Source organism: Canis lupus, chromosome 31, assembly GCF_011100685.1.
Source record: "Canis lupus familiaris isolate Mischka breed German Shepherd chromosome 31, alternate assembly UU_Cfam_GSD_1.0, whole genome shotgun sequence".
NCBI classification, from domain to species: domain Eukaryota; kingdom Metazoa; phylum Chordata; class Mammalia; order Carnivora; family Canidae; genus Canis; species Canis lupus.
The window spans coordinates 29127918-29150645 of NC_049252.1; the positions used below are offsets into that span (position 1 = coordinate 29127918).

A 22728-nucleotide genomic window follows, 5' to 3' on the forward strand; every position below is an offset into this window, starting at 1 on the left:
CCCTTCCCTGTGGTGGGTGGGGCAGACCAGCCGGGGGAGGAAATACCTGGAAAGGACTTATGGCCCAACCCTGAGGACAGGTACTTTTCCACTCCCTGTGTCCTGTGCTTCTAGAATTCCTGCCATGGACTCCTGCATGATCTTGTGGACTGCTGGGGCGTTCAGGCTCGGCCTGTCTCCCAGACGGGAGGCTCTTTGACTCGCTGGAGGTCACCACAGAAGGGTTTACTCCTCTGCCTTTGACCGTCTTCATTTCTCCTCAGTGTAGTGTCTTCTTCTCTTCAACAATGTTTGACGGTGGGATTTGTTTTCCACTGTGGCCTACGCCTGCCACCCGCCTCCCAGTCGTCCCGTCACCTTCAGACACTAGTTATTTTTACAGGGGAGTACTCCTCCCCTTAACCCAGTCCTAAAACAAGTACAGTTCTGGCACAAGGAGCCTGCCTCCTCTTAGGTAACGGCTGCTCTCCTCTGCCAGCTGCTGTCACTTCCTTCATGTGAGTGGACATGTGTTTCCTCTCCTGGTTCCTCTTTATTTCTCTACCCTTCCCCCTCTGTGGGACTGAGCTCAGCCAGGGCTCCTCACACCAGGCGCTTCCTACCTGATGGGTGCCCCAGAACTGACCAGCAGAAAATTCTGACCATAATATTCGGGTCTCCCTTCAAACTCTCCACCAGTATCTGGAGGCTTTGCCGCCAAGACAAAGGTCGGTTCCCCACCCGTCCGCCTTACCAATGTCTTCTTTTCCCGGGGTCAGTCTGGTGTGCATTGCTTGAGTTTTTGTTCAATGCCAGACGTGGTCGGTGCTGGGGGTCACGAGGGAGTCAAAACCCAAAGGTGCTCGCCCACTTCAAGAAGAGAGTTAAACAAGGAAGAATTATGTTTCTTACTCATGGAGTAACCTGAGAATAAGTGGTCTAGCAACCCTAGTGTCAGGGACTGAACCCCAGATGTAGCCCACCCGAAGCCCGAGGTGTGGCCCCACCTCAACACCATCTCCTCAGTTGGAACCCCTGGAGGTTGTCCCAGCCTTAGCTGAAAGCTCTCTTAGTTCCTCCTGACCTGGGTCCTACGTATTTTGTGGCTGCTCCTTCTCTAGACTGTAATGTCCTTGAAGGAGGCCACCACAACCCTCTGCTTTCCCTCTAGCCCCTTCCCCCATCCATCCCCAGGGGCAGTTGTTGCGAACCTTGAAAAGGCTAAGTGAGCTCACATGACTCCCCTGCTCTGTGCCCTCCGATGGTTTTGCCTGATGCTTAGAGTCCATACTTGTAGGGTCCCTAAAGACTCCTAATGTCATTCCTCACCACTTTCCCCTTGCTCACCATGCTCCGCCATGTTGGCCTCTCTCAAGCTCACTCCTGCTTGGCTGTCCCTTCTGCTTGACACGTTCTTCCCTGGATCTCCATGTGGGCCAGCAGCTTCTTGTTATCTATTCCACAGCCCCAGTATAATCTCTTCTGAAAAGCCTCCTCGGATTGCCTTTCTGAGTGGACCTCTCCATTCCTGCATGATTCTGTGCCCTGTCACCCTGTTTTAATGTCTTCACGGCATTTGGGATTATTAGAATGATCTGTTTGCCTTGTCTTCCTGCTTATCTTCTATCCCTTCATGACCCACCCCTACCTCCCAACCACTAGATTTTCAACTCTGCAGGAGGCTCTGAGGTTGCCTCACTTTAGTATCTCCAGCACTTAGAAGTCAGGCCCATGCGGACGGGAGGCATTCGGTTATTAACCAGGTGAATCTTGAGCACTTCACAGCACTTGGCTTGGCTTGCTCATCAAAACGAAAACAAAGCTCAACAAAGCTTTTAAAAAATTATTATTTCAACCAAAATGTGAATACAATTTTGGGCGTTCTCCAGAAAGACTAATTCACGGAGAAGCATTGCAAAAACAGGACACATTTGACAGAAATAGCAGAAGACTCCGGTGGACCCCAGTTTGCATTTGTGGGGGCACATTTCGGGTCCTGAGCTATGGAAGGTTTGCCAGGCTGATTTAAAGAGTGCATAAAAAGTTCAGAATAAGCTTTTGTTCGTACCCCCTGCACTAAATTCCTCTTTGGTGCCCAGTGGCAAGCTGGCAAGAAGAAGGCGATGAGGGCATGGGGCAGGAGGCATCGGTCCTGGATTTCTGCCTTGCTGCAGCCTCCTAACACCTCTGAGAAGATAGCAGCTCTCAGCACCTGGCCCAGGCTCTCCACGAAATCCTGGCCCAGTAACAGGATGGGGGATGCCAGGCTGCCACACAGGGAGGCAAGAGAGCTTCAGTGAAGGAGGCTGGTGCTGACGGGAGGGTGGGTAAAAGCATGCCAGGGGCCAGCTGGAGACTGAGCCCGGGGCAGCCAGGAACAGGCCTGTGTCTCCATCAAGATTTCAAGTCATTCAAGTCATCCTCTGACATCACTTGTCAGGGATTGTACCTCTCGCTCTCTCAGGTCTGTGTGATTCACCGCAATCCAGCTGGCAAGGTAGAGGTGCAATGAGGTGTTTCCCTGGTACTGCAGCTTCACCAGGCTCCCAGGGTGGTCCCTGGGCTCCCCTGGGTGGTCTTGGGTGGGTTAGAGGTTAGCATCCAAATCACAAGTCAGACTGAATCTACTTTCAAGGTGCATTTTCCGCCAAAGGTGTACATTTCCATTAAAAGGTCCTCAGTGAGCTTTGAAACAGAGCCATGATAAAGGTTATTTGCCCAGACAAAAACTCCTAAGCTCTATTTTGTGTGCTGGGGAGTGAGAGGGCCTCAAAGGCTGGACAAAGGCAACTCAGCATGTAGGTGGTTTTTGTGGTTTTGGCTTCTCCGAAAGTTTCAGAGACGGAGAGGTTTGGCAATGACTATGAGGGCATGTGGTGTGGATCAGTCTTTTGGTTCAGTTGAATTTAATCCACCAAGTGGGAGCCATGTGCCTGCTCAGTGCCAAGCACTGTGCTGGGTGTTGGTGATGCAGCAGTGGGCCTTGCAAGGGCTTTGTTGGGGGATGCAAACAAGAGCTACTTTGGCAGCAATGTGATGATAGAGGGAGGCAGCTGCCTCTTTCCCGGCTAGACACCAGACACTTAGAGTCCCAAGAGCCAGTTCAAGTTCCCAACCCATCAACCTCAGATTGACTTTGGGCCAATTTTGTAATATTTTAAAACCTTTATCTTCTCAGCTATAATATTAGAAAATGACATCTGCCCTGTTCACATGACGGGTTGTTAGGAAAGTCTGATGAGATAATTTATCCGAAAGTCTTTTTGAGCTCCTAAGGAGACCCTTGAATTGTTATTGGGACCACCAAGAACTTGGTTTGGGAAGTTTTCCATGATAACCCCTCGCTGTTCACTGTTACACTGTTAACACTACTTTTCATCAATGGCTTGTGAAAAATCTAAAAACATCTGTAGATATGCACTATCCAAAAAGGAACCACTAGCCACAAGCGGCCTTTGAGCACTTGAAATAAGGCTAGTCTGAATGGAGACACACACTAGAATGCGAACTGAGTAAAAAAGAGGAAACAATGTAAAATACTGCACATTTTTTTATATCGGTTACATGTACAAACAATAGTACTTTGGATATATTGGATTAAAGAGGATATGTTATTAGAATTAATTTATATACTTTTTTGGTGCAGCTACTAGAAACTTTTAAATTGCATACGTGGCTCACATTATATTTTTATAGGAAGTGCAGCTATAGAGTCTCCCTTTGGAAACACCGTTCTTCACACAAGTATGCACACACATTCATATAATTTCAGAGGTATTAGAGATCCCTTAAAGTCCTATCTACGACTATTTTATTTTTTTCTATGACTATTTTAAAAATTGGTTTTTGTTTACATTACCTCTGTATTTTGAATGTAAAAGATGGTAAAAGAGGTATAAAGATGATTCCCGGGAAATTAGGTCATTTCAGTGAGAACCATGACTATATTCTTCTACACAGGAAGTGGTTTCATCATCAATGCCATCAAAGAGACTGCATGGAAGGTCAGCTCCGGACTGTGTGCAGGGCTCTTAGATCGAGATAGTCAGATCTCTGCCGATAGGCAGCTGAAGCGTCACTACAAATGTGGCTAGGAGGAGGACACCCTAAAGTTTCACTAATGAAGAGATCTTCCAAGTACCAAGCCAACAACCACACCTCCTTCCCATCCTCGACTCTATCCCCTCCCATGGAAGTACGACAAAATGAAAAGGAAGAGCCATCCTTTAGACCCCTTTTACGATGTCTCCCTCACTGGGCTCACCTCCATATTCTTTGAGGGATTCTCTATGCCTATTTTATCAGTTGAGAAAAGGAGGCTCAGAATAGCTCAGAAACTTGCCAGCAGTCACGTGGGTAGAAGCAAACTGAGAAACAAATGCTTCCCAGGGTTGGTCTGTGTCTGCACACAGCTGCGGCCAGAGGAAGGAAGATTGGGGTGTGTGTGTGTGTGGGGGGGGGGGGGGTAGTCAACGCCTAGGTCTTTTCACATTTCCGGAGAGGCAGATACTGGCCACACCCTACTCCCTTACCTGTACCTTGATGACAAGGAAACTGAAGTTTGAGATTCAGTCACCCACTGGTTGTTGGGGGTTCCCCGTGGTTCTTGGGGAGCTATCCTTTCATGGCTTCTTTTCAGAGGAAAACTGCTCGGTGCCTAAGAGCAAAAGCAAAACCCCCAACAAGCAAATGACCACTCTGTAGGTCATATACATTTAGCTACAGTTCCCTGCTTGCAAAGAGCCAGTGAAAGGAACCATTTCTATCCACAGAAGATGGGCTTGCAATGTGGTCTACCTTTCACCTTGACGCTCCCAAGGGCTTCTGAGTTGACTGTGACCTAATGAAACACTGGCGTTGGTCAATCCCTCAAGAAGTCTGCTAGCTGGTCTGGTCGCCAAGCAGAAGCAAATCACTGCCCAAGTTCTACGTGTGGGACGACCAGTGGCAATATGAAGGGCAAACAAACAAGAAAGTCTTTCTTTCTGAGAATGTTTCCACTGCAGTTAGGTTAGAAAATGATCCAGGGAAGATACAAACTAGCCCTTTCATTTAGCAAAATAAAATGCCTATCCACTTGGTAATCTGTGTGGTGGAAGTCCCAGCCAGAATCTTGTTTTTAAAGGTTTTGTTTAATTTGCCACCCCCACACCTCTCCTCCCACTGCCTAGCTCCAGGCTGGACAAGAAGAAAGGGGACAGTGGGACTGGCAGACGCAGCCACGTGGCATGTTCTTGTAGAATAGCTTCCTGGCATTTATACTAAGTAACCAGGGGAAAAAGGTGAAGCATTGCTGATGGGAGGCATCTGCATTTCCTGGGGTTTTGTTCCCATTTTAATGGATATGGATAATGCATGGAATGTCTCAACTTTCAGAGCTGTGTTTCTTCATTAAACACTGCCACTCTTCATGGGGAAGGAACTAGATATTCCTGGCACGTGATTTGGCAGGTCTCAATCACAAATGCTCCAATATTGGCTTTCAGAAACCCATTCCAGATTTGGCCCAGATGTCAAACCTTCTCCAGGCACTGGCTGGAAGAGACCCCCGGGCCTGCGCAGAGTGCCAGCCACTCTCTAAAGAATACTTGCTGGATCTCCCCAGGGATTCTGGAGAGGAAGGCAAAGGATTTGTTCTTTGAATGACCTCTCCCTCCTCGGGAAAGGGCACAAGGAAGGAAAGTGCATGAAGTGCTTGAGGTATTCCCACAAGAGGATCACACAAGCAAAGGCATCGAGGAACCAACCACCAGACACGGACCAAGTAAGGAACATTTTGTCCCAGCCCTTCTGTACCTTCCCTCTATCAGCTAATCCCACTACAGTGCTCCTGTGGTGGCTCCTGTCAAGTTAAAAGTGAGATATTCCAAACATATGATGTTCAAGGGTTGGGGCTGTGTCTTCTCCTGAGCAGTGTGCCTTCCAGCATTTCTCAAAACACGATCTGGAGACCCTTCTGCACCAGAAATCAAGGGGACCCATTTCAACTGTAGATTTCTGGTCTCCTAATCATCTACCCAGTATGTGTGAACTACAGTCAAGAATCTGCTTTGTATCAACGTGCCAGGCAATCCTGCTATCTCCCAGAGTTGTGAGCCATTGGGTGTAAAAAATCCTTCATATATTTTTAATCCATCACAGCACATTGGGACAGTGGAGAATAAGAGTGGTTTCCTTTTGCTAATGGCCTTAGAAACTTGTTTAACTGTGTGTCTATTTATTGCAGGGGGAGTTCGAACTGCCAAAGACAGAGACTACTTTAAGCCTTTGCTTTTGCTTTTGCTGATTGATACATGTGTCTTGTCCTTTCGCAGTTATGGTTATCATCTGCCCACGAACAGTATTTCTAAGAAGTTGCTTCTCTGTGTCTTCTGGGAAGAATTTGTCCTTCAATACATGTGATTGCAGCATGTTGATAAAGGCAAAAGAACAACAATAAAACTCATTTTGTGGCACTTCTCATTTTTCTGAGGCAAACAGTTTTTAAGTGGCAAAAAAAAAGCAGTTTAGTGAAGCTGTTCATGATCTTCCATGAATATGTATGTCTTGTATATTCATAAACTGATTCCTGTGTACTTGATCACTCAAAAGTTACCCGGTCCTCAAAGAAAATGCTTTCTGAAATTTACACTATGCATAAATCTAGAATGTTTGTTGCTGAAAGGACACTGATGTTAGATCAATTAAGCAAGGAGTCCAATTAAGCGCAGATCATTTTTGAATAAATATGGGTAGATCCAAATCGCTTTGTTTCAGGACCAAGTGAATTTTTAAAAAGATTTATTTATTAATTCTAAAATAAATAGAGAGAGAGAGAGAGAGAGAGAGAAAGAGTATGAGCAGAAAGGGCAAAGGGAGAGAGAAAGGGAGAATTTCAAGCAGACTCTGTGCTGAGTGTGGAGCCTGACTCGGGGCTCAATCTCACAACCCTGAGATCACAACCTGAGCTGAAACCAAGTGTCGATGCTCAAACGACTGTGCCCCCTACGTGCCCCTCCCCGCAAAGTGAACTTTTTAGTTTTAAACTATCTGGTTAACTTAGGTAAAATCTATTACATTGAACAGCAGTGAAAACAAATGAAAGCCAACCTGCCCCAAGGTAATAAATAGGCCTTCAACTAAATAGTCCTTAATCATTATAAAACATCCCTCTCTAAACACCCCAAGCCACCGCATCTAGGGACCTCATGAAGTCAATTAGACCAGAGGAAGATGCCAATATTAATCTACAGCCACAACATCTTTCTTCTTTAGCCAACAAGGAAGTGCTCTTTGTAGTTCATCTAGTTAACCTAGAAATACCAGGATGCACTCTTGAGACCTCACGGGGAGCAAAGATCATTGCTTCCTTCACTGTGTGAGCATGGAGAGTACTGAAAGTGTGTAGCCAAAAACTTTGTTAGTTTTAGAGGAGATTCCTATAATGTGATGATGATGTGGTGGTGTTGGGCCAGGAGGTCATAGGAAGTTGAATCAAACTTCTCTAGATCATCTTCATAGGTCCTCTACAACTTCCCTACTTGATGATAGTGATAGGAATCCACCTGTTCAGCAAATTGCTCCTAATAAACATTAACTCTTACAAGATAAGGAAGAAAGATGCAAAGTGTTTTCAAAGTATACGTGTGTGCGTGTGCATGTGTGTGTGTCTGTGTTTGTGTGTGTGTGTCTCCTTTTCTTGATCGGGATGAGAATGAAAAAAAATCTAGTCTTAAGACATTGCAGAGTTTAATCAGGAAATCAATATCCACCCTAAGTATTTTAAATAGAAAGTATTTAACAGAGGAAATTCGTTATGTAGGTGATGAGATCTCTGAGAAGCCAAATAGAGGGCAGTGGGGGAGTCCAGAAGTCGGCAACAGCAAGAGGCCACTAGTCCCCTAAACTGGGGAGTTAGAAGAAGAAGGAATGTTGCTGGAGTGAGGAGCTGGATCACTCAGCAATTCTGGTGGTCCTGTGGGTCCTGTGGGTCCTGGATCCATCCAGGATACCACATAGTGGGAGCTGGAGCCATGCAGGAGATGCAGCCCCTGCTGAGATGCCCTGTGAGGCAGAGAGAGGAGGGGAGAGATACCCTGGATTTTCCCTTCTTCCCATTCTTCAGTCTCCTGCCAATACTGTCCCTTAGCTAATGTCACCTGGAAGACTGGAAAACACAATCTGCAGGGATCAGTTTCCCTGTGATCAGTGTAGGGCAAGGAGGAAGGATGGAATTGACTCACATATCACCCCCCTTAGGAATATGGAAGGACTGACCCCTTGCTGTCAAATATGGAACTCATGGAACTATGGAAACTCTGGCCCATTGCCTTGGCCACCTACCGTAGGGCATCTTTTCAAATGAACCATGTAGTTGCTTGAGTGTGATAAGCCATGATCCTCAAAACACAGATAAGGCAAGTGCACACCTTGATCAGAAACCATTATGCTTGGCCATCAACTTACTGTGGCTGTTCGGGACAGTGTTGTGGTTCTGCTAGAGGTTAGAAATGGAACTAAGAGCCCTTTGAGAGCCCCTGCTAAGGAGACCACACCTTTCAGACGTCCTTCTCTGGAATGGTCTTGTGAAACTGGGATGGAAACTCCTTATTAAGCTATCCTGGCTCTCTCCAAGGAAAAATATATGCTTTTGGGTAGTTTTGCTAACCTATACCATGCAGCTAATAGATTGACCCAATGTGACCAAGAAAACATAGTAATAGTTATTAGAATAATAATCCATGAATCAAATGCATCCTTAATGTGAAGACCATTCATGTTGAGAACTATAAATAGCTTTGCTTTGCTTTTCATTTTCTATACGGCTCCCCTTATCCATTTAAGTAGATAATCAATCTGGAATGTCACCTACTTAAGAGAAAGATATATCCTTTTAAAAACATAAACTTTAACATTTTTAATAGTTTTAGATTTACAGAAAATTTGCAAACATAGTACAGAGAGTTCCCATATACCCCACTCCCACCACACCCACTTTTCTCTATTATTAACATCTTTTATTAATATGATGCAATTGTTTCAATGAATAAACCAGTACTGATACATTCTTACTAATTAAAGTCTATACTTTATTAACATTTCCTGTTTTTTTTCCCCCTAATGCCCTTTTTCTGTTCCAGGATTCCATCCAGAATACCACATTTAGTCATTGTGTCTCCCTAGGCTCTTCTTGACTGTGACAGTTTTCAGACTTCCTTGGTTTTTGAGGACTTTGACAGTTTTGAGAAATATTGCTCAGTAATTTTGTAGCATGTCTCTCAATAAGGATTTGCCTGATTTTTTTTCTCATGATTAGACGGGTGTTATGAGTTTTGGGGAGGAAGACACAAAAGTATAGTGTCATGTTTATTAAGCCTTTCCCAGAGCACATACTATCAACTTGACTTATCATTGTGGGTATTGACTTTAATCACCTTGTTGAGAGAGAGTTTGTTGGATTTCACCATAACGTTATTATTTTCCCTCTCTTTCCATATCGTCCTCTTTGGAAGGAAGTCACAATGTGGAGCCCAAACTTAAGGGATAGCAAGTTATGCCCTACCACCTTGAGGGTTGGAATATCTATACAAATTATCTGAGATTTTCCTGTGTTGGAGATTTGTTTATTCTTTTTACTTATTTATTCAATCAGTTATTAATATCACAATGGATTTATAGATGTTGATTCTATTCTTTGGATTATAGTCCAATACTACTTTATTTTGTTGTTTAAATTGTCCAGCTTTCATCAATGGAGACTCTTTCAGTGGGTTCCTGTGTTCCTTTGACAACCCCTCATCGCTGTGAGCTTGTTTTTCTTCTTTTCTGGAGGAGCACTCTCTTAGTTTCTGGCACAATCCTATGTCCCAGGCTCATCTTGTATATGTCCTGCTCCAGTCCTAGATTCAACCATTTTTCCAAAGATCGCTGGATCCTTATATTGGAGAACAGTTTAAGAAACCAAGATCTATGTGCTGGATGTACTTAGTTTGGCTGCTTATTTTAGTCCATCCACCCTTCTCCTAAACATAAACTTTTCACAGCTCCAACTTCGGACGAGACTCCAGGCAGACAAGACAAATGAAATACAAAAAATGCTACTAATCTATGGTCCAAGAGAAGTGCTTCCCATGGAATATGAATAGAGCTCCATAGTAATTGGAAGGTGGAAGGAGACTTCCAACTGGAGATATGTCTCACAGAAGTTTTTGTTCTTTTTTTTTTTTTAAGATTTTATTTATTCATTCATGAGAGAGATAGAGATAGAGAGAAGCAGAGACATAGACAGAGCGAGAAGCTGGCTCTTCACAGGGAGGCCAATGAGGGACTTGATTCCCAGACCCAGGATCACACCTTGAGCCAAAGGCAGATGCTCAATCGCTGAGCCACCCGTGTCCCGAAGTCTTTGTTCTTGACTCTAAACTTTACCTCCTGTCTTCTAGGTTTATATCTTAGTTGCTCTGCTCATTTCTACTCTTCTATATGAGAATCTGTAATATTAGTCTGACCTGAGTTTGAATTCTGGCTCTGCCACTTACTAGCTATATGACCTGGAATGAATGGTTTACTTGCACTGAACCTCAATTTCTCCATCTGTAAACTGGGGATAATGATGCTAACAGGGAGGAGCCTTTGGAAAGACTACAGAGAAGACCTATAGCTTGCCTGGCAAATCATCTGGCATGGTCAGGCACTGCAAATGCTGGCAAGCAGAGTAGTAATGACTGCTAGTGTCTCTCTTGGGGCAACATTGTCCTGGAATGGTAGCTGGTTCCCAGGACAGAAATGCAGAAGAGGCTATAGTTAATAAAATTATAAGGGTAAAAACCAAGACATAGCGGTGGAATAACCTGACTTCTGGGGTAACAGATCCCCATCTGTCCCAGATGACATTGCCTTTGAGAAGTAAACCATAAATACTCAGGGTCTTGGGGTCATTTGGTATTTTGTGGTTCAGCACAAGTTCTAGCATGAGGAGGTAGGACATCTGCTGCAAAATGAGTCGTGCTCATCAAAATGCATTAGCACAGCCTCCAACAACATCTGCTTCATGTTCCAGAAGGGATCCTCATGCGAGGCTTCCCCACCTCAGAGCTGCTCCCCTACTCAGGGGCAATATACCTAACAAATGGTTTTCTGTTCTATTTTGTTACAGTATTTAAACTAAACCTCTAAAGAGAGACTTGAGATCTTTTAAGAGCAGACAAAACATAGATGTCATGGACTTGTCCTTGGCTTAAGTGTATCTCAGAAGCCCTAAAACAGAACCTGATATGGAGGCTGTGGTTGTCCCATTTGGTGTTTTTTTGTTTTTTGTTTTTTTTTTTATACCTGAGGGAGTGTATTATAGTTCCATTTGATGTTTTCCTTTTACCTAAGGAGAAATGATTCTCAAGGTGTGGTCCCTGGACCAACAGCAGCAGCAGCATCTGGGAACTTGTTAGAAGAACAAATTCTTGGGTCCCATCCCAGATCTATTGAATCAAAAATTTGGGAGGTGAGCCCTGCCTCTTCCCCTGCCCACTACAATCTATGTTTTAACAAGCCCTCCGAGTGATTCAGATGCCAATTAAAGTTTAAGAGCCATTGATCAAAAAGATGCGGTACTTTCCACTTTCAACCTAAAGGTATTTCGAACTCTAAGCAATGTAAGAGATTGAGTGTCTCTGTGTGTGACATTAATTAGGTACGGATTAAATATTTATTGGATGGATGAGTTAAAAAATACTGACACTGACAGCATCAAATGGCGACCAGGATGTGGAGTGATAGAAACTCTCATTCATTGTTGGTTGCAATGCAAAATGGTACAACAACTTTGGAAGTCGGTTTGACAGTTTCTTATAAAACTAAACATACTCTTACCACCTAACCCAGCAATTGCACTCCTTGATGTTTCCCCAAAGGAGCTGAAAACTTATGTCCATACAATAACCTGCACAGGGGCATTTGCAGCAGCTTTACTTATAATTGCCAAGAAGTAGAAGCAACCAAGATAACCTTCAGTAGGTGAACGGAGAAGTAAACTATGGTGCATCCAGACAGTAGAATATTATTCAGTGATGAAAAGAAATTAGCTATCAAGTTATGAAAAGATCTAGAAAAAACTTAAATGCATATTATTAAGGGAAGAAGTCAATCTGAGAAGGCTACATGCTGTATGACTCCAACTCTATGACGTTCTGGAAAAGGTAAAGCTAGAGACAGTGCAAAGATCAGTGGTTGTCAGGAATTCAGGGGAGGGAGGAGTTAGGTGGAGCACAGTATTTTTAGGGCAGTGAAACTACTCTGTGATGATACTATACTGGTGGCTATATGTCATTATGCATTTGTTCAAGCCCACAGAATATACTACACAGAGATGAATCCTAAGGTAAACTATGGACTCCAGGTAATAATAATAATGTATTAATCCTGGGTCATCAATCCTAACAAAGGTACCACCCTAATGCAAGACGCTACCTCTAAGCCTTACTAATCCACACACGGGGCTACATATATAACCCAGATACATATGTAGACTGATTTAAAGGCATCTTGTTTCTTTAGAAGCATAAGCTCTTCTGTTTCTTCCTGAAAGAAGAGGGGTCTTCTTTCCAAAAAGAAAGAGGAAGGATGGGGATCCCTGGGTGGCTCAGGTGTTTAGTGCCTGCCTTTGGCCCAGGGCGCAATCCTGGAGTCCTGGGATTGAGTCCCGCGTCAGGCTCCTGGCATGGAGCCTGCTTCTCCCTCCTCCTGTGTCTCTGCCCCTGCCAATGTCTAAAATAAATAAATAAATAAATAAATAAATAAATAAATAAATAAATATTAAAAAAATAAAAGAAAGAGGAAGGAGAGAGGTCTTTCTAGCTCCTACATGCAGAGGTGCTATGAGCTCTGGATAGAATTTGGCCTCTCTCCCTTGTGACATTCCAGGTCTTTGGGGAATGGCTTGGGAAATTGGTGGATGAATTTTGATAGTTGGGTTGTTCTGGCAGATGAAAGCCTGGGATACATGCTCCTTGTGGGGTCAATTAGTTGTTCTGAAGAAGTTTGGTGTTTTCCTTAAGATGATGAGTCGAAGCTTCTCTGTGACATAACCACACATCACACTCGCAGAAACATCCCAGTAATATTAACTATGTGGCTCTTCTAATCTTTTTTTTTTCTGTTTAACAAATATTTATTGAATGTGAGAAGTGTGCATGTCTAGATCTGATCTCCAACTCTTATGCTAGTCGAGATATTTATCTTTGATTCTTCCGGTTTTCTAAGGAATGGATGGCTCAGTGAGACTTGACCGTACGTGCTGTGTTCCAAAGATCTACTCAGACCAGCACAGGCGCATGGGGGACCTGACGGAGGAGCACGTGCACCAGGCAGTGGTGTCTCCCAGACACACGTATTCACACCACAAAGGAAATGGCCCTTCCACGAGTGTATAGCACCGCTCCTTCCCATCTAACAGAGCTTGCTGAAACTTACGGCTGGACTGATGATCCCTTTTATACGTACTCTACGTAGAGCTGGTTAATGATGACCATGAGCCGGTGCAGGACTCAAAGCTTTCAAAGCTTTACCTCTTTTCTCAGCACTCCTGATTTTATTTTATTTTTTATTTTTATTTATTTATTTATTTTTTTGCACTCCTGATTTTATAAACAACGAAGCCCATCAACCCCATTCCTATCTAAATCTCCTCATAAACTTGGATATTGTGGGGCTTTATAGAGATCCAAACATTTTAAATAAGACTTTGAAGCATCTCAGCGCAAGACCACCGGCTCAGGCCGCCCTGACCTGGATGGCCAATGACTCGGAAAGCTGGCTCTTCTAATCTGGAAGAATGCATTTTGCAATATTGGCAAAGAGACCTGCCAGAGAAACGGTGGAAGGTGCGGCATCATTTTTCTTTTTCTTAGGATTGCAATGCATCCAGCTAAAATTCTATATTTTTAGCTACAGGTGGCCCTACAGTAGTTCTGGCTAATGAGATGAAAGTGGATGTGGTGGGGTGGGGCTTCCAGGAACGCTCTTTAAAAGAAGACAGAAAAAAAAAAAAAAAAAAAAGACGGAGGGAGGGGAATAAATTGGCATGTACCTTTGTCCTCTGTCCTTATCTTTTTTTTTCTGCTTGGAATGCTGATGCAATGCTGGAGGTGACACTGCCATCTTGTAGCCATGAGGTGACAATGAACTAAGGCTAGGCAGACAGAAAGCTAGACGTAACAGCAAGTTCTAGATGGTGTTGTGCATTTGTCCTACAAGTCCTGACCTGCTTGCTGCTGGACTTTCTTACGCTAGAAAAAAAGACCCACTTAATTTGTTTAAGTTGATATTTTGGGAGTTTCTGTTACTTGCAGGCAAATGCAACATCTAACGGAATCAGAAGTATCTTCGATCTATCCCAGTGGTAGAGGTTTGACAGATCCAGTGATATTTTCTGCTACGTGACTCTGAGTATACTGCCTTACATACTCTACACACAACAATAATTCCTACCACTCTATTGTTTTAAGGATTACTTGAAATAATACATTTTTAGCACAGTGCCCTGTATGTACTAAGAACCTAGTGGACAGTAGTACAGAACTGGAGTCGTCTCCCACTACAGATAGAAGGCACGTAGTCAGGTGCGAGAACTTTAAAAAATAGAGTAGAGGGACGCCTGGGTGGCTCAGTGGTTTAGTGCCTGCCTTCAGCCCAGGGCATGATCCTGGAGTCCTGGGATCGAGTCCCATGTCGGGCTCCCTGCATGGAGCCTGCTTCTCCCTCTGCCTGTGTCTCTGCCTCTCTCTCTCTGTGTCTCTCAAGAATAAATACATAAAATCTTCTTAAAAAATAAAATAAAAAATAGAGTAGAATCTGGCAGCATTGTGTCTTGGACACTTTGAACATTATATAACTTCTGGACTTCACTGTCATGTCAAATTCAAGGTCACCTGATGCCAAGTGGATTTGCCCAGGCCTAACCACAAACCATTATTGGGTCCCTCAGCCCCTTTCTATGGGATGATGCTCGCAGATCACTCTTGGGAAACCACCCCCACCCCACATACAGCCCCTTACAGAGCCAGACTGTTATAGGGAGAGAATAGGCTATATGATTCGTGCCCCTGAGGCCATGTTCTTGGACTCAGCCGATTGCACCACAAGTTGACAAACAACCTGGAGGGACTCATTCTGCAGGCTGCCCAGAGGCCTAGCAAGGATCCTAGTGGGAAAGCTCTTCCCATGAGGTGCAGGTAGGAAAAACCAGCCTGCTGGCTAGTCACCCCCATAAGGAACCTCGGGCTGCCTGGCAAGCTGATTCCGGGTGCCAGATCCATGTACTCTCCTACCCCTTGAGATGACCATTTTGCATGTTCTTATCTCTCCTTAGAATTTCCCTTCTCGTTCTCATCTGAGGATAGTACTTCTGATCTGAGTGGGGAGGAGGGAACCATTTCATTCTCCCAGAACTGAATCTGCACCCTTTTTTCTGCCTTCCTTCCCGTTACCAGGGGTGGACTGCACCTGCTCCTTGCAGCAGCCCGCCCTCACCTGGGCACTGGGGACCCCGTCCCCTGGTCACCCTGCAACATGTCCCTAGAGCACCACTTTTCCTGCTGTCCTGCGTCATAACATCCAACTGTCCCTCTCTTCTGGATAGTTCTCTGTGCAAACATGTTTTGATCGTCTCATTTTAAAACAGCAGCAGCAACAATCCCCTTTCTTTGGCCTGAGTCTTGAGTCCCCTCCACTTCCCACTTGGCTTCTGTGCCTCTCCTCCTGCTCTGTCCTCACTGTTCCCATCCCCCCACCTCTTGTTCACCTTGAATTCACTCCAGTCGGATTTCTGTCCCCACCATTCCACTGAAACTGCTCTCATCACCTGATGACCTCTTTGTTGCCAAATCCAACTGCCAATTCTCAGTCCTCAGCTTATCCAAACTGCTGGTAGCATCTCACATATATGATGACTCTCTTTTTGGAGAACGGTCTTCACTTGGTCTCTTTTCTATGGGAAATAGTAACAAATGCTTTTATAATATGATGTGGGCTCAGTTTTGGCAAGGGCTTTTTTCATTGACAGCTATATCCCCAGTATGCAGGACCGTGCCTGCCGCGTACAAGGCTCACAGTATATATTTGTTGTATGGATGAATTTAGATCAGGGTCAGCAAAGCAACAGCTCACAGGACGATTCCAGCCCACTGCCTGTTTTTGTAAATAAAGTTTTATTGGAACACAGCCATACTCGTTCATTTACGAATCGTCTAAGGCAGCTTTCACACTATGTCAGCAGAGTTGGGTAGTTGTGACAGAGACCATATGGCTGGCAAAGCCAAAAGTATTTACTGTCTGGCCCTTTACAGAGAAAGCTTTCTGTTGCCTGATTTAGATGATTATTTTGACTTCCACTATGTGCTGTGTATGTAAGACCATGACCACAGACGATCAAAGAGAAAATCCACATGGAGAGAAGATAGCAACCTTTCTCACCCATGAACACTATCAGAATTTGTCTGTGGCCAGAGCCAAGAAAGATTCCCCATAGTAAATAATGAAGTGGTGGTGGAGGAGAGGGGAGGAGATGAATGGCAAAGAAAAAAGAAAATTGACCATTATTTACAAGAAACACATTCCCTGAGCAATTATTTTATACCCTGCACTTTGCATATTTTATGTCACTCACTCACATGATCCCAAGAGGCTGGTGCTTCTGTCTCCATTTTACAGATGAGGACACTGAAGCACATACAAGTTCAGTGTTTTCTCTAAAAGTCACACAGAACCATCAGAAGGAGGGTATTGATGCCAGTAGCTGGGATGGACCCTGACCCAGGTAGCACCAATGATAGCTGCAAACACACACTTAAGACATGCTGGCGCTGTTCTCAGCCCAGCCCGTCACCTGGGGAAACTGAGGCATGGGAAGACTGAGTGACTAACCCAAGCTACACGGCCCTAGTGAAGGGGTGGGCTGGGACTTGACTTGGTGGTCTGGATCTTGTCTCTGACCCTCACCGCTTTATCATAATGCATAGCGGGCCCTCAATGAATATGTAGTGAGCTAATGGATGTGCCCTGATCTCCTGAATCCCAGCCTAGTGCCTTTGCCACTGTTGCACAGATGCCGCCCCCTTTGAGGGCAGTGCAGTGTTTTGCTTAAGGTAGAGCTGGTGTGGAGAGAGAACCATGGCCATCTACCTCATTTCCACAGATATTTCTGGAATGTTTCAAGATTTACTCATTCTCTGTCTACATTTTTATCTCTCTTGGGACATTGCCCATTCCCTTGGGGGAAACTATGTTAATCGCTGATGATAACATCTGTCTTCAGACTTGTGAATCATTTGCAGAAATGCTTGTCAGGAGAGCACGGACAGAGCCTTCCAGTTTCAAGGAATTTTTGTACAAAAGTCATTCAGGTAGATCACTCACTCAAACTTGCCTACGAGTTTGAATTATGCAGCAAAACATATTCCCTAGCTGACTGCTGTGCAAAGTATGGCTCTCCAATGGGAGGTGAAGGGTTTTCCCCAGGTGAAAGTAACTTACCCTGGAAAATGGGAATGGATGTATTTCTTTCAAAATCAGATGAAATCATTATACATTTTATGCACGTTTAGTCATCCCTCAAGACTAGGAGGGACATTCTTTGCCCATGAAGGCATGTTTTCAATTTTCTGGTTGTAGGGAAAGAAAAAGGTGGCATCTTATTCTATCTTAGTCATTTCAGGCTCCCATAACCAAGTACCACAGTTTGGGTGGCTTAAACAATTGTATCTCAGTTCTGGAGGCTGGGGATTCTGAGACTAAGGTGCTGGCCAGTTCTGTTTCTTTTTTAAGATTATATTCACTTATTCATGAAAGATACAGAGAGAGAGAGGCAGAGACATAGGCAGAGGGAGAAGAAGGCTCCCCACAAGGAGCCCAATGTGGGACTTGATCCCAGACCCCAGGATTAAGACCTGAGCTGAAGGCGGATGCTCAACCGCTGAGCCACCCAGGCGTCCCTGGCCAGTTTCGTTTCTGATGAGAACTGTCTTCCTGACTTGGGGGTGGCTGCCTTCTTGCTATATCTTCATATGACCTCTCAAGTTCCTCGGTGCATGCCCTTGGAGAAAGAGATCGCTCTCCTCCCCTTCTTCTTAGAAGGCTACTGATCCTTATTAGATTAAGACCCCATCCTTATGACTTCATAAGGGGTGTTATGACTTCATTGGCTTTGCCTCCTAAAAACCCTATCTCCGAATATACTCACACTGGAGGGGTAGAGATTCCACACATGAATTTGGGTGTGCACAGGAGCGAGTCTAAGGTACTCTCTCCCACTCCCCGAGCACCATGCCATGTGATCTGACTACTTGAAAGTTTGCGAGTTGCTTTTGTGAGTACTGTTCACTCTGGTTTTTAGCCCAGGTAAAAACCTGGGCTTCCACATGGGGATACCATGAACTACATGACTTAGCATCAAGTCTTTGCACATATTGAGGAAAAACTATGTGAGTTGTGCAGCAGTTAGTCATTTTTCTGACTTTTCCATATGGCGGTAGTAACGGTGGTTACCTTTTAACAATGGCTTAGAGGGCACCGGCTGCCATACTAGGCACTTTGTATCTCTAAGCATTTTATCTCTTAATCTTCTCAACATCTGGTGATGGACAGCAGTATTATTATTATTATTCCTATTCTATAGATGAGGGAACTCAGGGTAGAGAAGCTGAGTAATTTGTCCACAGCATACAACTAGGAAATGACTTAGTCTGGATTTGAACCCAGTGCTGAATTCCAAGGCATTCTGATGCCTCTCTCTTGGTGAGGTCCTTTACGTTTCCATAGACTTTGTTCCACAGTACCGGATTGATGGTTCAGCACAACCATTGAAATTAATCTCTAGCTGACAAGGAAGGTCGTTCACTTTGGTCCACTTCTTTTGTTTTATTCAGATTTATCTTACTCACTTGTCTTCGTTAGTTACACTTGAGGTAAAGGGATGCCTTCCTGAAAAGCATCTCATAACTTACAACATTTTGCTTTTGTTAGATATTTTAAAAGTTTCTGGGGGGGGGGGGGACTCTTCTGAAAAGAAACAGCAGAGGATCATGATGGTTTATTATTCTGTTAATTTATTTAACCGCTGTCTTCTCTCATCTATGCTGAGTGCATCCTAAGACAAGTTTATGGCTTTTTTTTTTTTTTTTTAATGAAAACTTTCCTCACTTTTCAGAAACCCAAAGGAAAGACTATCACAGAAAATGTTTTCTTTTTTCCTCTCAACTCTGTTTGCAAGTAATGTTTTTGTCATGATGAAAATCATTTTTTCAAAGGAGTCCAGCTGTTTGAGCGATCTGCATCGGAAGTGGGAGAGCAATTGAAGAGTTGCATTTTCCTCTTTGAGAGTGAACAGGAGTGGAACACATGCAGCAAGAACCTTCCAGAGGACCAGGGTTGGAGGTGAGAACATATGAGCCAACTGATTCTCCCTTGTTGCTAGAATTAGGGCACTTATCTCTGTTTTTCCCTAAATGTTGACACTTTGAGAAGAATTTTCCAGCTTCCTGAAAGAAAAAAAAATTTTTCCCCTAGAAAGATGAGTGTTTATCCTTTGCACTATCTATTCAATTGGAAGGAAGTATTTCAAGGCGGAAATAAGCCCTTCAGTGACAAAGCAGCTCTTTTCAAAGCATCCAGGCTGACTCTTGTCAGTGCCTATTCATTGTGTGCACTGTTTCTCAAACAGTTAACTCTCCTCCACTTCCATTCCCCTTGAGAATGAGAGGATGGAAGGAAACTCATCAATACAAAATCATGTGGCAACAGCCACAACCACTCGGCTTGTTTAGAGGTGCTTATGCAGAGAGTAGCACGAGAAAACAAAGGGGAAGAGTATGTGAACTTCTAACCCTCATCCCCACATGCCACTGGGTTGGTGGGTGGCATGAGCAAGCGTTTAAGTTCCCCGAAGTGGGCGTTTTGATGGGGCCAAGTGACAAAGAACCAAAGAGGGTAAGAACTTGTGAGCAGCAAGTGGAAAACTACCCAAGAACGGTCCCACCCCGCCTACAAGTCACGTCACCTCGTTGAAGTGAGTGTAGCTTGTGTGGTTTAGGCTCACTTCCCCACTATAGGGGAATCCTTGGAGGCTCAACTGCTCTGAGGGGACCCGCCCTTCTCAAAGACTAGACTTTTTTGTGAAACAGTGAGTTTTGTTGCCCAATCCCCTTCTCTGTTTCTTGTGTCCAAATGGAGTGACACTTTATCATTTTGGGGGGGGAGGACCGGCATTAGATAGAGGATATTAATTATTGCTAATTGACTCCTGTCTGCAATTCTGCTTGCAGCATTTATGAACCCCACGTGGTTCAATTAACACATTGAAAAGCGATGTCAGCTCAAAAGTGCCAGAGAAGAGAGCACTTCAATGGATCCCCATCTGTGGTGGTCCACATGGATCTGCTCAATGTGTACCTGGAGAAGGGCAGTAAATGTTCTGGAAAATAGTGTGAGAACATGGGGTATGCCAGGCAGTGGCTACATGAAGGAATCCCAGAAGGTTTTATCTTTGGGCTTACATGGTGGCTTTAGCATTTGGTGAAAATTTTCCAGGGATAGGGGACATGGGGATGCTCCTCCCTGGAAAAAAATGAATGTACATTGGCTGAGGATGGTTAATGCACTTGAATTCGTGGATTGTGTTTTTGCAGAACACGATTGAGGAAGGCAGCGAGGTTTTTTTTTTTTTTTTTTTTTTTTTTTTTCTGGAAAGCACAGTGGTTCTGGAGATGTAAGGTAGATTGAACTGCAGTTTCCTCTTACTGTGTGACCTTGGGCAAGAAACAGAATCTTTCTGAGTGTCTGCTAAAAGAGGACAATGACAATGACACCTGCCTGTCTGAAATGAGACAGTGGGTGAGACAGCACTTTGTCAAACACAGCATGACTATAAATAGGAGATGAATTCTTCATATGACTTGTAAATAATGTGATTGTCAATTCATTTACTGGTTCAATAAACATATAATGAACATCTACAAGGAGCTGGTGATATACAAGCAATAACAGATTCATTCCCTGCCCCCATAGTTTGCAGCTGATACTCCCAAGTCAACAGGAAAATATAGCGTGTTAAGTGCTGTGATGAGAAGCTAGAGACTGCATGGAAGCTCATAAAAATGGCACTTAACCTACGCTTGGAAAATTTCCAGAAGGCTTACTGGAGGAAGTGGGGTCCATGTGGAGCTTAAATGTTGTCTTCTCGGTAAGGAATCTCAAGGTCACCTTCTTTAAAAACCTAACCCCTACTCTCTTGTACCCCCTAATCCCCCATCTTCTGTTTAATTTTTTTATAGCACTTATCACCATCTGACACACTCTACAGTATTTGCTTATTTATGCTTCGTGTCTGATTCCCTCAACCAAAATATAAGCACATAAATTTAGGTTCTTTTCTCTTTTTTCCCTACTATATTCTCAGTGCTTAAAATAGCTCATGGCACATAGTAGGCACTCAATAGATATTTACTGAATGAATGAATAGGAAATATTAAGTGTGATATGGGCAGCCAAAAGGGCAGGAAACAATGTCCCAGGTGAGGAATATGCACAAGCAAAGACCAGGATGCAAGGTACAGGTGGTTTGGAGTCTTGGTCCATTCAGGCTGTTATAAAAGAATGTCATAAACTGGGTAGCTAACAAAAAACAGACATTTATTTCTCAAAGTTCTAGTGTCTGGAAGTCCGAGACCAAGGTGCTAGCACATTTGGTGAATGGCGAGTACCTGCTCTCTGGTTCATAGCTGGCTGTCTTCTTGTGGTGTCCTCGCATGGTGGCAGGAGCAGGGAGCTCTCTGAGGTCCCTTTTATAAGGACACTAATCCCATCTATGAGGGCTCCAGTTTTATGACCTAATCATCTCCCAAAGGCCCCACCTCCAAACACCATCGCATTGGGAAATTAGGTATAAACATAAGAATTTGGTATTGGGGCAGGGGACACAAATATTCAGTCTAGGGCATTCGTTTGGGTTAGAATATTAACAGTATTGACATGTGAGGATGGAATATAAAGAGATGAGTCTAGGATTAGGTAGGGTCAGATTATAAAGGTCCTTGTAAGCCAAGTTAAAGAGTATGGAATTTGTTCAGAGGGTGATAAGGACAATAGAAGTACTTAATAAGAAAGTGTTGATAAAAGCTGGGGACAGGGAGACTATGAGAAATCTCTTATGATGGTCAGGGAGCAAGATAATGGTGACTTGAACAAGGGCCATTGCAGCGTAGGGAGAGGTATTTGGGGAGCAGAACTGATAGGCCTCAATGGTTGGTTGGCAATGGGGAGTGTGGGAAAGGGAAGGCTCAGTGCTCAGGAATGGAGGCCCATTCAAGAGGCTCCATGCATGGTGGTGCCAGTTATGAGATGGCGAGACGATAGGAGGGTCAGGTTTCAGATGAACATGATGAGTTTTCGGGATGGGCCTTTCAACCAGGTGAGAGAGAAAAGAAAGTTGCCAAAGCCCTGAGAGACACCAATATTAGAAGGATGGACAGAGGAAGAGAAGACCAAGAAGTAATGTGAGAAACAGATTTCAGAGAGGTCCAAGGAAGACTGGGAATAGATGATGTCTCAAGGAGAGAAGGGACACTTCCAGGTCAAGTTAGATATGAAAGTGTTGTGGGTGTGAATTGTGTTCCCCCAACAATATGTTGAAGCTTTAACCCTCTGTGAATTGACCTTATTTGGAAGTAGAGTGTTTGTAGATGTAGTCAGGTTAAGATGAGGTCATACTTGATTTTAGAGTGGGCC

General features: G+C 44.1%; 2 long non-coding RNA genes across 3 annotated transcripts in view; one reads left to right on the forward strand and one right to left on the reverse strand.

Moving 5' to 3' along the window:
* Positions 1–14037: 14037 nt before the first annotated feature.
* Positions 14038–18075, reverse strand: LOC111093528. The gene is made up of 3 exons (XR_005382311.1): positions 17895–18075; positions 15752–15937; positions 14038–14140 (listed from the first exon to the last, which is right to left on the reverse strand). It is a non-coding gene; the product is annotated as an uncharacterized LOC111093528 (long non-coding RNA).
* An 89-nt stretch (positions 18076–18164) lies between these two features.
* Positions 18165–22728, forward strand: part of LOC102152930 — a 30241-nt gene continuing 25677 nt past the window's right edge. Inside the window, exons 1-3 of one of the 2 annotated variants that reach the window (XR_005382310.1) lie at positions 18165–18313; positions 19154–19380; positions 21010–21184. This is a non-coding gene — a long non-coding RNA (uncharacterized LOC102152930). The remainder of the gene's footprint in view (positions 18314–19153; positions 19381–21009; positions 21185–22728) is intronic. The other variant, XR_005382309.1, reaches the window with a different exon arrangement.